Below are 16147 nucleotides of genomic sequence, written 5' to 3'. Positions count from 1 at the left end.
ACCGCTAGGACCACCCCAGCCGTAAGTTTTAGCGTGAGACTTTTTCGCGTCTCTGTTACGTCAGGACCACCTCCCAGCCCATGTTAAAAGATAGAGCCCTCCAGAAGAACAGTATAGATCTTACGATAACACTAAAAGGACCACACCAGCTGCAAGTTTTAGCGTCAGGCTTTTTCGCGTCTCTGTTACGTTGCAAACTTTAAAAACATTGCCCCACCACAAAACGTATAACGTTTCTTATTGGATGGTCAGAAATTTTGTAGGCAGAGCTTAAGGTTAACATTGAGACCCTGATTGGTCAGATGAAAACACAGCCAGATAGTTTTTTTTAAAACCAACTTCGGTAAATAGTAGTAAGGAGAAGTTAGGAGAGAGTTGCTTCCGAGACGGCGAGGTGAGCGGAGCTGTGCTGCCCGCCGGCCCCTGACGAACACCGACAAGGTAATGAACGCACGCGATGCCGCATAACAGCGCATAAAGCTTCACTCAGAACTGTAGAAGTCTCATCTGTTACACCCCCTTTTTGCGTAATACTAGGGTCGATCGTCAATTAAGGCTCATGGTGTTCACATTTGCCACTCGAAGTAAAAATCTGAAACGCGATGATTTTCCTATTATATAGTTATTGAGAAGCCACATCAGCCACTGTAATTTATGACAAGTTAGATAAGTAATTAAAGATAATTGAGGGTCACTGTAGACCATTTTGACAGTTTTCTCTTTTGTGAAACTTAATTTAAACCTAGATTGCAGATGTGATATGGCATAGGTCATCCTTCAATCCATTATAGAACTTGGAAACCCATTCAGGGAATATTCGTACACGTTTTTGTTGAAAGCAGTTGGTTTTTACCATCCTGTAATAAATCATTTCCTTTTAACAATAGTGCAATTTATAAACAATGTTTTGTGAGTAGAATAAAATTTCCAATGGTAAACTTAACTGATTTTTCGACGTTATTTTACCAGCTAACTAAAAATAAGAAAGCCTTGAACCCCTTCCACTAAATTTAGTTAGTATTAAGATTCTTTTACAGGGAGTGCAGTGGAGCTGACGCTGAAATCATTAAGTATTTGGTCATATCATCGCTAGTCTCACTGAACTCTTCTGAACTCTACATGTCATGTGTGGTCTGACGTCTCCTTACCAGCAACAGGTCCCAGGTTCAACAAGTCAATTCCCTAAAAAACACGCTCAGAGCGTCATTGCGCGAAAGTGGTAGGGAGACACGATATAGAACAACAGAAACCACGCAGAATGTTAGAGACTGTCGCATCTGCCTTCTACCAGACAATTCTCGGAGACGTGTTTGGAGGCAACCCAGTCACGATGAACGCCTTAAACACACTGTCCAGCGAGTGCAGCAAGTTGGAGGTACCCTGCTGTTTTCGGGTGGCATTATGTGGGGTCGACGAACACCGCTGGTGGTCATAGAAGGCGCTGTAACGGCTGTACGATACTTAAATGCCATCCTCCGATAGTGCAACCATATCGGCAGCATACTGGCGAGGTATTCGTCTTCATGGACAATTCGCGCCCCCGTCGTGCACATCTTGTGATTGACTTTCTTCAGGATAAGGACATCGCTCGACTAGAGTGGCCAGCCTGTTCTCCAGACATGAACCCTATCGAATTTGCCTGGGATAAATTGGAAAGGGCTGGTTATGGACGACGTGACACACCAACCACTAAGGGATATACGCCGAATCGCCGTTGAGGAGTGCGACAATCCGGACTAACAGTGCCTTCTTGAATTGGTGGATAGTGTGCCACGAAGAATACAGGCATGCGTCAGTGCAAGAGGACGTGCTACTGCGTATTAGAGGTACCGGTGTGTACAGCAATCTGGATCACCACCTCTGAAGGTCTCACTGTATGGTGATAGAATACGCAATGTGTAGTTTTCATGAGCAATAAAATGAGCGCAAATGATGGCAGCTTGAAACATAAAGTCTTCCGTAAGGTTACACATACCGACAGATACTTGCATAAGGATTCCAATCATCATCCACAACAGGAAATAGGTATAATAAAAAGTCTGGTGGACACAGCTAAAAGGATTTGTGCGCCGGAATACCTGGATGCAGAGTTAAAACATTTAAAGCAGGCTTTTGAGAAGAATGGGTACTCTAGTAAGGAAATAAATAGAGTTTTGCGGCCGAATAACAGGAAGCCTAAGGACAACGATAGGACACAGCGATGGAAGAACATGGTTTCTCTACCACTCATAAAAAAGTAGCGTATTAAATCGGCAAGATTTTAAGGAAACATTACGTTCGATCAACTAAGAAAACAGGCCAAGCACTTCATTCCGTTGAGGATATACGTCCCCCACTGTCTGCAAGTGGTGTATACAAGATTCCGTGTACATGTGGTAGGGTCTACATTGGAACTACAAAGAGGAGTGTAAATACACGGTTGTTGTTGTTGTTGTGGTCTTCAGTCCTGAGACTGGTTTGATGCAGCTCTCCATGCTACTCTATCCTGTGCAAGCTTCTTCATCTCCCAGTACCTACTGCAACCTACATCCTTCTGAATCTGCTTAGTGTATTCATCTCTTGGTCTCCTTCTACGATTTTTACCCTCCACGCTGCCCTCCAATGCTAAATTTGTGATCCCTTGATGCCTCAAAACATGTCCTACCAACCGATCCCTTCTTCTAGTCAAGTTGTGCCACAAACTTATCTTCTCCCCAATCCTATTCAATACCTCCTCATTAGTTACGTGATCTACCCACCTTATCTTCAGGATTCTTCTGTAGCACCACATTTCGAAAGCTTCTATTCTCTTCCTGTCCAAACTAATTATCGTCCATGTTTCGCTTCCATACATGGCTACACTCCATACAAATACTTTCAGAAACGACTTCCTGACACTTAAATCTATTCTCGATGTTAACAAATTTCTCTTCTTCAGAAACGGTTTCCTTGCCATTGCCAGTCTACATTTAATATCCTCTCTACTTCGACCATCATCAGTTATTTTGATCCCCAAATAGCAAAACTCCTTTACTACTTTAAGTGTCTCATTTCCTAATTTAGTTCGCTCAGCATCACCCGACTTAATTCGACTACATTCCATGGTCCTCGTTTTGCTTTTGTTGATGTTCATCTTATATCCTCCCTTCAAGACACTGTCCATTCCGTTCAACTGCTCTTCCAAGTCCTTTGCTGTCTCTGACAGAATTACAATGTCATCAGCGAACCTCAAAGTTTTTACTTCTTCTCCATGAATTTTAATACCTACTCCGAATTTTTTTTTTGTTTCCTTTACTGCTTGCTCAATATACAGATTGAATAACATCGGGGAGAGGCTACAACCCTGTCTCACTCCTTTCCCAACCACTGCTTCCCTTTCATGCCCCTCGACTCTTATAATTGCCATCTGGTTTCTGTACAAATTGTAAATAGCCTTTCGCTCCCTGCATTTTACCCCTGCCACCTTCAGAGTTTGAAAGAGAGTATTCCAGTTAACATTGTCAAAAGCTTTTTCTAAGTCTACAAATGCTAGAAACGTAGGTTTGCCTTTTCTTAGTCTTTCTTCTAAGATAAGTCGTAAGGTTAGTATTGCCTCACGTGTTCCAACATTTCTACGGAATCCAAACTGATCTTCCCCGACGTCCGTTTCTACCAGTTTTTCCATTCGTCTGTAAAGAATTCGCGTTAGTATTTTGCAGCTGTGACTTATTAAACTGATAGTTCGGTAATTTTCACATCTGTGAACACCTGCTTTCTTTGGAATTGGAATTATTATATTCTTCTTGAAGTCTGAGGGTATTTCGCCTGTCTCATACATCTTGCTCACCAAATGGTAGAGTTTTGTCATGACTGGCTCACCCAAGGCCACCAGTAGTTCTAATGGAATGTTGTCTACTCCCGGGGCCTTGTTTCGACTCAGGTCTTTCAGTGCTCTGTCAAACTCTTCACGCAGTATCTTATCTCCCATTTCGTCTTCATCTACATCCTCTTCCATTTCCATAATATTGTCCTCAAGTACATCGCCCTTGCATAAACCCTCTATATACTCCTTCCACCTTTCTGCCTTCCCTTCTTTGCTTAGAACTGGGTTTCCATCTGAGCTCTTGATATTCATACAAGTGGTTCTCTTCTCTCCAAAGGTCTCTTTAATTTTCCTGTAGGCAGTATCTATCTTACCCCTAGTGAGACAAGCCTCTACATCCTTACATTTGTCCGCTAGCCATCCCTGCTTAGCCATTTTGCACTTCCTGTCGATCTCATTTTTGAGACGTTTGTATTCCTTTTTGCCTGCTTCACTCACTGCATTTTTATATTTTCTCCTTTCATCAATTAAATTCAATATTTCTTCTGTTACCCAAGGATTCCTATTAGCCCTCGTCTTTTTACCTACTTGATCGTCTGCTGCCTTCTCTACTTCATCCCTCAGAGCTACCCATTCTTCTTCTACCGTATTTCCTTCCCCCATTCCTGTCAATTGTTCGCTAATGATCTCCCTGAAACTCTGTACAACCTCTGGTTCTTTCAGTTTATCCAGGTCCCATCTCCTTAAATTCCCACCTTTTTTCATTTTCTTCAGTTTCAATCTGCAGTTCATAACCAATAGATTGTGGTCAGAATCCACATCTGCCTCTGGAAATATCTTACAATTTAAAACCTGGTTCCTAAATCTCTGTCTTACCATTATATAATCTATCTGATACCTTTTAGTATCTCCAGGATTCTTCCAGGTATACAACCGTCTTTTATGATTCTTGAACCAAGTGTTAGCTATGATTAAGTTATGCTCTGTGGAAAATTCTACCAGGCGGCTTCCTCTTTCATTTCTTCTCCCCAATCCATATTCACCTACTATGTTTCCTTTTCTCCCTTTTCCTACTGACGAATTCCAGTCACCCATGACTATTAAATTTTCGTATCCCTTCACTACCTGAATAATTTCTTTTATCTCGTCATACATTTCATCAATTTCTTCATCATCTGCAGAGCTAGTTGGCATATAAACTTGTACTACTGTAGTAGGCATGGGCTTTGTGTCTATCTTGGCCACAATAATGCGTTCACTGTGCTGTTTGTATTAGCTAGCCCGCACTCCTATTTTTTTATTCATTATTAAACCTACCCCTGCATTACCCCTATTTGATTTTGTATTTATAACCCTGTAACCACCTGACCAAAAGTCTTGTTCCTCCTGCCACCGAACTTCACTAATTCCCACTATATCTAACTTTAACCTATCCATTTCCCTTTTGAAATTTTCTAACGTACCTGCCCGATTAAGAGATCTGACATTCCACGCTCCGATCCGTAGAACGCCAGTTTTCTTTCTCTTTGATAACGACGTCCTCCTGAGTAGTCCCTGCCCGGAGATCCGAATGGGGGACTATTTTACCTCCGGAATATTTTACCCAAGAGGATGCCATCATCATTTAATCATACAGTAAAGCTGCATGCACGGTTGAAGGAACATGAAAGTCTTTGCCCATTAGTGAAAAAACAGATAAGTCAGCCGTGTTGGAACATGCTCTTCAGTCGGGTGATCGCGTAGTGAAATTTTCGGAAACTGAAGTTTTGTATACTCTGACGAACTATTATTCACGGCTATATAGAGAAGCCATCGAAATATATAAACAGGGGGATAATTTTAACAGAAAAAAAGAAGCTATGAAACTAGGCGATATTTGGACAGTGGCGCTGCAGAATCGATGAGAAGTTTTTATAATTGACGTACTATGATCGATAGTTATATTTTATTATTGACAAGGTTTATCTTTGCTATCACGTTAAATATAGACCACGCCCACTTTCCACGGTATTTGGACCGTTCTTCGACGTCCGGCTCGTCAGTCGGCAAGACTCAGCACAACCAGGTGCACCTCCGAAGATGTCCAACGTAGCTTTGGACGAAACGTCAGTAATGGAAGAGTTGCACGGACCACGGCCATAAAACCCGGAAGAATTGTCGGCAGCTGAAAGAAAAGATTACCGACAGAAGTGTGCAATATTTAGATATCCTGAGTCATATTTGATATTCAAGTAATTAGTGAAAGTTGCCTTCAGGATTGCAATAACTGAAGCTTTTGTGGGCGGAATTTTTGGTCGGCTTTGCAGACAGTAAGTGAGGCAATTTTATCTGCAAAACGGGATCCGCATCTCTTTCCAATTACGTTAAAGGAGTCCTATAGATTTTTTACAGGCGCTACAGAAATTATTCGTTTCGTAATTTCAAAAAAAATTACGCAAGCCGAGGTTAATCTAACTTTGGCTTAGAGTGGCGTTGTCAGGAATGAGAGACGATAACTTTCATAATTCGTTGCATAAAAATACAGCGTGAAATCATTTATTAGTATTCAGACTTGAGAACAATTTTTTGCTCCATCGAGCTTCAAGATATCCAGAGACAAATTTTCTACGTAGAACAATTTTCTGTTTCACATAGGCAAAAAAATAAATGAAGTGAAAACTTCCTGGCAGTTTAAAACTGCGTGCCGGACCGAGACTCGAACTTGGGGACCTTTGCTCTAGCAACTGAGCTACCCAAGCACGATTCACGAACCGCCTTCACAGCTTTAACTCCGCCAGTACCTCATCTTCTACCTTCCCAACTTCACAGAAGCTCTCCTGCGAACCTTACAGAGCTAGCACTCCTGGAAGAAAGCATATTGCGGAGACATGGCACAGCCACAGCCTGGGGGATATTTCCAGAATGATATTTTCGCTCTGCAGCGCAACTCCAATGCAGAGTGAAAATCTCATCCTAGTAAATAAAGTACCTGCAATCTCACACCGCACAAAATATTTAAGAAGTGATACAATAGTACTTTCATTTTAATTTTATTTAGTTATGGTACACTGTTCGTCATTACATTTGCAACACTATGGAGGCGGCATGCAATAAACGTCAAACTGGCATTAAATGTACTGCATGTGTGGATAAGCAAATAATTAACATTTCAACGCAACTGCACAATGCAGGTAAGTGAAATGTCATCTGTATTCAGTATATCAGGTAAGATCACGCAGCGGTTTATTCAGATATCGTATTTGAATTTGATTGTGATTTGCTCGTTTTAAGGCTCAAGTAATCAGGAGAATTGCCCTCGGCCACGAGTCGAACTTTGATGGCAAAATTTCAGTAGTAAGCCTCTCAGCGATGCACAACGCCTCTCTTGCAACGTCGGCCAACGGAGTTTCTTAGGCATCTGTGTAACACTCCCGCGGCAGCTAAATGATCTCATGACGAAACGCGACACTCTTTGTTGGATCTTCTCTCTCTCTCTCTCTCTCTCTCTCTCTCTCTCTCTCTCTCTCTTCTGTTAGTCCTATACGCTAAGAATCCCATGTTGATGCACACTGCTTAAGGGTCGGTCGGACAAGTGCCTTAAAAGCCACTTACATCGTGGATGAGTTGCATTTTCTTAGACTCTTCACATGAATTTCACTCTGACGTCGCACCTTTTTGCAGTTTCTTCAGTTTTAATCTACAGTTGATAACCAATAGGTTGTGGTCACAATCCACATCCGCTCCTGGAAATGTGTTACAATTTAAAACCTGGTTCCTAAATCTCTGTCTTACCATTATATAATCTATCTGAGACCTTTCAGTATCTCCAGGCTTCTCCCATGTATACAACCTTCTTTCATGATTCTTAAACCAAGTGTTACCTATGATTAAGTTATGCTCTGTGCAAAATTCTACCAGGCGGCTTCCTGTTTCATTTCTTAGCCCCAATCCATATTCACCTACTACGTTTCTTTCTCTTCCTTTTCCTACTGTCGAATTCCAGTCACCCTTGACTATTAAATTTTCGTCTCCCTTGACTACCTGAATAATTTCTTTTGTCTCATCACACATTTCATCAATTTCTTCATCATCTACAGAGCTAGTTTGCGTATTGCATTTCGTAAAACATGTGACGTAGCCGCGAACGGCCACTGTCAATGAATGGGTTTGTGTCCCAGGATGACGCGCGGACCTCGTTAACGGAGCAGGCGTTACAGTTTTACAGCTGTCGCCAAAACGGACAGCTCGAGCCGGCAGCGGGTGGAATATGAGAAAGCTCGCCGTCGACGTCAGACGTGTTATTCGCAGGCTGGGATCTGGACGCGGGAGCTGTTTGTCTGTTGGCCTCTGGCCCACACTCGGCACTCGGCGAGCGTCGAGGCTGGCTGGCGAGGCTGGGGGGCGCTAGTCCGCACCGAGCAGGGGCGAGCAGGGAGTGAGCCGAAGTAATCGGCTGACACGTAACACTGACGTCGATCTGTAGTGGCAGTGTTAAAAAATATATCTGCTCAACCACTTGTTTATAGTGTAAAACACTAAGACTGACGCGTTTCGGAAGTCAAGCTTCCATCAGAATAATAAAAAGTAAAAGAACCTGTTAAAACTCGCTAAAATGGAACATGCACCAGGCACAATAAAACTGATAATAAAATTAAAACATCGTGGCTACTTCCCCTGTTGCAGCCGTGTCTTCCAAGGTGCATCTCCACGAAGTCGTCAAAATATAAAAAACTCTAAAATGGTGTCGCCTATGGTGTTCAACATCTAACCACATGGCTCTCTCCTCTATCGTCGTAAACCGTCCGTGCGTCTTCGTTGATATCACACACCACGCAGCCAAACACGACACTGAAACGCGAGTGAGCTCACGCGCAAGTAAACAAGGAAGTCACAGAGATGTCTATACAAACAGATAACGTATACATGTTCCAAGGACATCATGAAATGATGGTATACTGCCAATTGCTAAAAATGTGGTTACTAAAAGAAACCAATGAAATGTTTGAAAAAGTTATTTGTATCAGCAGTTAGCTGTTCATTCAGTGTGTTCTGATTATCGACGCTATGTATCGTAATTTCCAGCTGTTCTAGTAGATCCAGCTTTTTGCCTTTGTCCTGTCTATGTAAAATAACGAGATCCTGATCTATTCCCAACATGGGGTGTCCCGTTTCCCAAATACGCGTGGCTACAGCTGACTTTTCGAAATTATTAAGCCGGAAAGCATCGCTATGTTCTTTGTAACGTACTTTAAAGGACCTACCAGTTTGGCCTACATAGCTTGCCTTGCACGTGTTACACTGAATTTTATAGACCCCAGTTCTCACATATTTATCGCTTTCCTGCTGTAAATGGTTCAAATGGCTCTGAGCACTATGGGACTTAACTTCTGAGGTCATCAGCACCTAGAACTTAGAACTACTTAAACCTAACTAACCTAAGGACATCACACACATCCATGCCCGAGGCAGGATTCGAACCTGCGACCGTAGCAGTCGCGCGGTTCCGGACTGAGCGCCTAGCCTGCTGTAAATTATTTCTTAGTTTAAATCACAGCGTATTATTGGTCTGAAAAGCGGTATCAACTTTAAAAGGTTTGAGATTGTTAGCCACTTTTTGCGAAATATCACCGAAGTATGGTATTCTGACTCTCGTAATATTATTTGTGGTATTCTTCCTTGCATTCGCACGCTGTTTCTGTCGTATTAATTTATTGACAACGTTTTTGTGATATCCGTTAGCTCTGGCTAGTTCTTTCACGATGTTCAGCTCAGTCATTTTGTCTTTTTCATTCATAGGGACTCTAAAGGCTCTATCTATCAAAGATCTAAAAGCAGAAAGTTTCTGGCTATTAGGTTGGCAGGAATTATTTTGTATCAACACATCAGTTGTGGTTGGTTTCCTAAATATGCCCACCATTTTGTTTCCTAATACGTAGGTCGTGAAATTGCAGTTCACTATTTTCATCTCTGTGACTTCCTTGTTTACTTGCGCGTGAGCTCACTCGCGTTTCAGTGTCGTGTTTGGCTACGTGGTGTGTGGTGTCAACAAAGACGCACGGGCGGTTTACGACGATAGAGGAGAGAGCCATGTGGTTAGATGTTGAACACCATAAGCGACACCATTTTAGAGTTTTTTTATATTTTGACGACTTCGTGGAGATGCACCTTGGAAGACACGGCTGCAACTAGGGAAGTAGCCACGATGTTTTAATTTTATTATCAATTTTGTTGTGCCTGGTGCATGTTCCATTTTAGCGAAATTTAACAGGTTGTTTTACTTTTTATTATTCTGATGATGGAAGCTTGACTTCCGAAACGCGTCAATCTTAGTGTTTTACACTATAAACAAGTGGTTGAGCCGATATATTTTTTAACATTGACATTCACAACCACGTCCTCTCATCCAGTATCGATAAAATCAAAGTGTAGTGGCAGTTTTTGAGACATGCACAATCTAATAGCATGCGGACACACCAGTAACCCCCTCCCCCCAATTATTTAAAGAATCTGACTGCAGCTTAGGAAACAGCTCCAAACGTCTGATTACTTTACCGATGAGCTACTATGGTAAATATTTCATTTGAAGTATACAAGCGCGAAAAAATCTATCAAATGTTTGAAATTATGCTTAAAGTTGGAAGTCGCTAAGTGCTCTCATTATGAAATACTGTACGAATACGTGGTCTGTTCAAAAAATTCCGGAACATTCCTAACTTCACGCCAGTGGAATGCTGGAGCGAAAGCGGTTGACATCTCTGCACACACATGTGTTTAATACGTAACTGCCGAAAGCTTCATCGTTCTATGTCTGTTAGTTATTGTTCAGTGCTGAATTAAGTAGAACGTTGTGTGTCACAGTTTGAAAATACACTACTGGCGGTTATAATTGCTACACCACGAAGATGACGTGCTACAGACGCGAAATTAATCCGACAGGAAGAAGATACTGTGATATGCAAATGATTAGCTTTTCAGAGCTTTTACACAATGTTAGCGCCGGTGGTGACACCTACAAAGTGCTGATATGAGGAAAGTGTCCAACGATTTCTCATACACAAACAGCAGTTGACCGGCGTTGCCTGGTGAAACGTTGCTGTGATGCCTCGTGTAAGGAGATGAAATGCGTACCATCACATTTCCGACTATGATAAAGGTCGGATTGTAGCCTATCGTGATTGCGGTTTATTGTATCGCGACATTGCTGCTCGCGTTGGTCGAGATCCAATGACTGTTAGCAGAATATGGACTCGGTGGGTTCAGGAGGGTAATACGGAACTCCGTGCTGGATCCCAACGGCCTCGTATCACTAGCAGTCGAGATGACAGGCATCTTATCCGCATGGCTATAACGGATCGTGCAGCCACGTCTCGATCCCTGAGTCAACAAATAGAGACGTTTGCAAGTCAACAACCATCTGCACGAACAGTTCGACGGCGTTTGCAGCAGCATCGACTATCAGCTCGGAGAACATGACTGCAGTTACCCTTGACGCTGCATCACAGACAGGAGCGCCTGCGATGGTGTACTCAACGACGAACCTGGGTGCACGAATGGCAAACATCATATTTTCGGATGAATCCAGGTTTTTTATACAGCATCATGATGGTCGCATCCGTGTTTTGCTACATCGCGGTGAACGCACATTTAAAGCGTGTATTCGTCATCGCCATACTGGGGTATCACCCGGCGTGATGGTATGGGGTGCCATTGGTTAAACGTCTCGGTCACCTCTTGTTCGCATTGACGGCACTTTGAACAGTGGACGTTACATTTCAGATGTGTTACGACCCGTGGCTCCACCCTTCATTCGATCTGTGCGAAACCCTACATTTCAGCAGGATAATGCACGACCGCATGTTGCAGGTCATGTACGGGCCTTTCTGGATACAGAAAATGCTCGACTGCTGCCCTGGCCAGCACATTCTCCAGATCTCTCACCAATTGAAAACGACTGGTCAATGGTGGACGAGCTACTGGCTCGTCACAATAAGCCAGTCACTACTGTTGGACTGTGGTGTCGTGTTGAAGCTGCATGGGCAGCTGCACCTGTACACGCCATCCAAGCTCTGTTTGACTCAATGACCAGGCGTATCAAGGACGTTATTACGGCCAGAGGTGGTTGTCCTGGGTACCGATTCCTCAGGATCTATGCACCCAAATTGCGAGAAAATGTAAAAATGGTTCAAATGGCTCTGAGCACTATGGGACTCAACGTCTGAGGTCATTAGTCCCCTAGAACTTAGAACTAGTTAAACCTAACTAACTTAACCGTGCTCTGGGGGTCTAGGGGTAGCAGTACCCGTGGTCTAGGGATAGTGTCTTTGATGCATAATCAAAACGTCTTCGGTCCCGTGTTCGATCCCCGCCACTGCCTAAATTGTGATAAATAATCAGCATTGGCGGCCGAAGACTTCCGGCATACGAAGTCAGCCTCATTCTGCCAACGGCCTTGTCAAAGAGGGCGGAGGAGCGGATAGAGGTTCAGGGCACTCTCTTGTCCTAGGGGTGGGAAATTGCCCCTAAGGCGGAAGAATCACCAATGATCAACGACATGAGGATGCAGAAGGGGGACGAAAATTTAATAGTCATGGGCGACTGGAATGCAGTTGTAGGGGAAGGAGTAGAAGAAAAGGTTACAAGAGAATATGGGCTTGGGACAAGGAATGAAAGAGCAGAAAGACTAATTGATTTCTGTAACACGTTTCAGCTAGTAATAGCGAATACTCTGTTCAAGAATCACAAGAGGAGGACGTATACTTGGAAAAGGCCGGGAGATACGGGAAGATTTCAATTAGATTACATCATGGTCAGACAGAGATTCCGAAATCAGATACTGGATTGTAATGCGTACCCAGGAGCAGATGTAGACTCAGATCACAATATAGTAGTGATGAAGAGTAGGCTGAAGTTCAAGACATTAGTCAGGAAGAATCAATACGCAAAGAAGTGGGATACGGAAGTACTAAGGAATGACGAGATACGTTTGAAGTTCACTAACGCTATAGATACAGCAATAAGGAATAGCGCAGTAGGCAGTACAGTTGAAGAGGTGTGGACGTCTCTAAAAAGGGCCATCACAGAAGTTGGGAAGGAAAACATAGGTACAAAGAAGGTAGCTGCGAAGAAACCATGTGTAACAGAAGAAATACTTCAGTTGATTGATGAAAGGAGGAAGTACAAACATGTTCCGGGAAAATCAGGAATACAGAAATACAAGTCGCTGAGGAATGAAATAAATAGGAAGTGCAGGGAAGCTAAGACGAAATGGCTGCAGGAAAAAAGTGAAGACACCGAAAAAGAAATGATTGTCGGAAGGACAGACTCAGCATACAGGAAAGTCAAAACAACCTTTGGTGACATTAAAAGCAACGGTGGTAACATTAAGAGTGCAACGGCAGTTCCACTGTTAAATGCGGAGGAGAGAGCAGATAGGTGGAAAGAACACATTGAAAGCCTCTATGAGGGTGAAGATTTGTCTGATGTGATAGAAGAAGAAACAGGAGTCGATTTAGAAGAGATAGGGGATCCAGTATTAGAATCGAAATTTAAAAGAGCTTTGGAGGACTTACGGTCAAATAAGGCAGAAGGGATAGATAAAATCCCATTAGAATTTCTAAAATCATTGGGGGAAGTGGCAACAAACGACTATTCACGTTGCTGTGTAGAATATATGAGTCTGGCGATATACCATCTGACTTTCGGAAAAGCATCATCCACACAATTCCGAAGACGGCGAGAGCTGACAAGTGCGAGAATTATCGCACGATCAGCTTAACAGCTCATGCATCGAAGCTGCTTACAAGAATAATATACAGAAGAATGGAAAAGAAAATTGAGAATGCGCTAGGTGACGATCAGTTTGGCTTTAGGAAAAGTGAAGGGATGAGAGAGGCAATTCTGACGTTTCGGATAATAATGGAAGCAAGGCTAAAGAAAAATCAAGACACTTTCATAGGATTTGTCGAACTGGAAAAAGCGTTCGACAATATAAAATGGTGCAAGCTGTTCGAGATTCTGAAAAAAGGAGGGGTAAGCTATAGGGAGAGACGGGTCATATACAATATGCACAACAACCAAGAGGGAATAATAATAGTGGACGATCAAGAACGAAGTGCTCGTATTAAGAAGGGTGTAAGACAAGGCTGTAGCCTTTCGCCCCTACTCTTGAATCTGTACATCGAGGAAGCAATGATGGAAATAAAAGAAAGGTTCAAGAGTGGAATTAAAATACAAGGTGAAAGGATATAAATGATACGATTCGCTGATGACATTGCTATCCTAAGTGAAAGTGAAGAAGAATTAAATGATCTGCTGAACGGAATGAACAGTCTAATGAGTACACAGTATGGTTTGAGAGTAAATCTGAGGAAGACGAAGGTAATGAGAAGTAGTAGAAATGAGAACAGCGAGAAACTTAACATCATGATTGATGGTCACGAAGTCAATGAAGTTAAGGAATTCTGCTACCTAGGCAGTAAAATAACCAATGACGGACGGAGCAAGGAGAACATCAACAGCAGACTCGCTATGGCAAAAAAGGCATTTCTGGCCAAGAGAAGTCTACTAATATCAAATACCGGCCTTAATTTGAGGAAGAAGTTTCTGATGATGTACGTCTGGAGTACAGCATTGTATGGTAGTGAAACATGGACTGTGGGAAAACCGGAACAGAAGAGAATCGAAGCATTTGAGATGTGGTGCTATAGAGGAATGTTGAAAATTAGGTGGACTGATAAGGTAAAGAATGAGGAGGTTCTACGCAGAATCGGAGAGGAAAGGAATATGTGGAAAACACTGATAAGGAGAAGGGACAGGATGATAGGACATCTGCTAAGACATGTGGGAATGACTTCCATGGTACTAGAGGGAGCTGTAGAGGGCAAAAACTGTAGAGGAAGACAGAGATTGGAATACGTCAAGCAAATAATTGAGGACGTAGGTTGCAAGTGCTACTCTGAGATGAAGAGGTTAGCACAGGAAAGGAATTCGTGGCGGGCCGCATCAAACCAGTCAGTAGACTGATGACCAAAAAAAAAACCTAAGGACATCACACACATCCATGCCCGAGGCAGGATTCGAACCTGCGATCGTAGCGGTCTCGCGGTTCCAGACTGCAGCGCCTAGAACCGCACCCCCACTTCGGCCGGCCGAGAAAATGTAATCACATGTTAGTTGTAGTATAATATATTTGTCCAATGAATATCCGTTTATCATCTGCATTTCTCCTTGGTGTAGCAATTTTAATGGCCAGTCGCGTACAAGGGTTTTCCAGAAAGTTCTGATCGGTCACGGAATGGAAACCACAGTGAAAACTAGAAACATTTTTATTTGCGATAGTTAGGTACACCTTCCACGTACCTCTCCACATAGTCACCCCTCCAACTTCGAGTTTTGTCGTGGTGTTGTATCAACTTTCCAATATCCTCGTCATAGAAAGCAGCCGCCTGTGCTTTCGGCCAGTTGTCTGCGCTGGTCTGCAGCTCGTTGTCTGTCGAAGAAATTTGTCTTCATAGCCAGCGGTTCTTGTGAGCAGAGATGAGAGTCAGGGGGAGCCAATTATCGGACTGTATTGTGAGTGATCAAACACCTCTCATCGGAAACGTTGCAGGAGCGTATTCATTGCCCCTGCAGTGTGCGGCCGAGAATTGTCACGAAGAAGGAACTGCTCGACAGTAGTGTTATGTGGGCTGCATGATACAGGCGAAATCTCTAACCAGGCCCTCATACCTGGCGGTAGACGCTATTCCCTACGCATCTTTATGTACTCACTCTTCACTCAAAACTGAAAAGAGCGACGCAACAAGATCGACGGGCATACTAGAGACACTGCCCAACACATCCGTGCGAAGCTTTACCGGATTTTCCCAGTGCTTTCCATTTCGAGGCCGATCGGAACTGGAGAGCCCTTGTATCAAGATACACTACTGGCCATTAAAATTGCTACAGCAAGATGAAATGCAGATGATAAACAGGTATTCATTGGACAAATATATTATACTAGAACTGACATGAAAGTACGTTTTCACGCAGTTTGGGTGCATAGATCCTGAGAAATCAGTACCCAGAATCACCATCTCTGGCCGTAATAACGGCCTTGACACGCCTGGCGAATGAGTCTAACAGAGCTAGGATGGCGTGTACAGGTACAGCTGCCCATGCAGCTTCAACACGATACCATAATTCATCAAGAGTAGTGACTGGCGTATTGTGAAGAGGCAGTTGCTCGGCCACCATTGACCAGACGTTTTCAGTTGGTGAGAGATATGGAGAATGTTTTGGCCAAGGCAGCAGTCGAACATTTTCTGTATCCAGAAAGGCCCGTACACGACCTACAACATGCGGTCGTGCATTATCCTGCTGAAATGTAGGGTTTCACAGGGATCGAAT

The sequence above is a fragment of the Schistocerca piceifrons genome, chromosome 9, assembly GCF_021461385.2.
Source record: "Schistocerca piceifrons isolate TAMUIC-IGC-003096 chromosome 9, iqSchPice1.1, whole genome shotgun sequence".
Classification (NCBI taxonomy): Eukaryota; Metazoa; Arthropoda; class Insecta; order Orthoptera; family Acrididae; genus Schistocerca; species Schistocerca piceifrons.
Note: the sequence above shows the minus strand (reverse complement) of the source record.